The following is a 794-nucleotide window of genomic DNA, read 5'->3' on the forward strand; positions in this document are numbered from 1 at the left end:
CATAATAAGTAAGGAAGCAATCTTGTCTTTGTGGGTTTTATTACGAAAAAAAGAAAAGTCTCTGCAAAGAGAAGAAAAGGTACAAGTCCTATGAGTTGTTACCCCTTACTGAAGCCCAGACAAAAATCCCCTTTGTTATATCGAAGCAAGAAAGACAGAGAAAGTAAAACAAAACTATCTTTGTCCAGCTGCACTGAACTTATCTTGACAGAATAGCAGCTAGTAGTCACAACATAGCTAGGAACAATTAGTAAGCACAGTATGACCGGGGGAGAGCTAGTAGTCACAACATAACAATAAAGCCTGTGAAGGTTGCATAAAACTCAGTAGTATTTGGTATCTTCCTTCATTCATCTTCCGTTCTGCTTATCCTCACGAGGGTCGCGGGCATGCTGGAGCCTATCCCAGCTATCTTCGGGCGAGAAGCGGGGTACACCCTGAACTGGTCGGCAGCCAATCGCAGGGCACTTAGAAACAAACAACCATTCATAAAACAAATTTTCCAACACAGCTACCCCCTATTGATTATATTCATCTATTATTAATCACATAACAAAGGAAAATTACTAATTATTACATCCTAACTACCAAAGCTTAACACTAAATAATCAAAACATTAAAAGTTAATCAAAATAATATAACTGTGATATATGCATTATCATAAATGGTTAATTGTTAAAATAAATAAATAATAGTTAATTCGGCGGCACGGTGGCCGACTGGTTAGAGCGTCAGCCTCACAGTTCTGAGGACCGGGTGTACGAAAGGGGACATAGAACACTGTGTCTTGCTGG

The sequence above is a fragment of the Phyllopteryx taeniolatus genome, unplaced genomic scaffold, assembly GCF_024500385.1.
Source record: "Phyllopteryx taeniolatus isolate TA_2022b unplaced genomic scaffold, UOR_Ptae_1.2 contig_26, whole genome shotgun sequence".
NCBI lineage: Eukaryota > Metazoa > Chordata > Actinopteri > Syngnathiformes > Syngnathidae > Phyllopteryx > Phyllopteryx taeniolatus.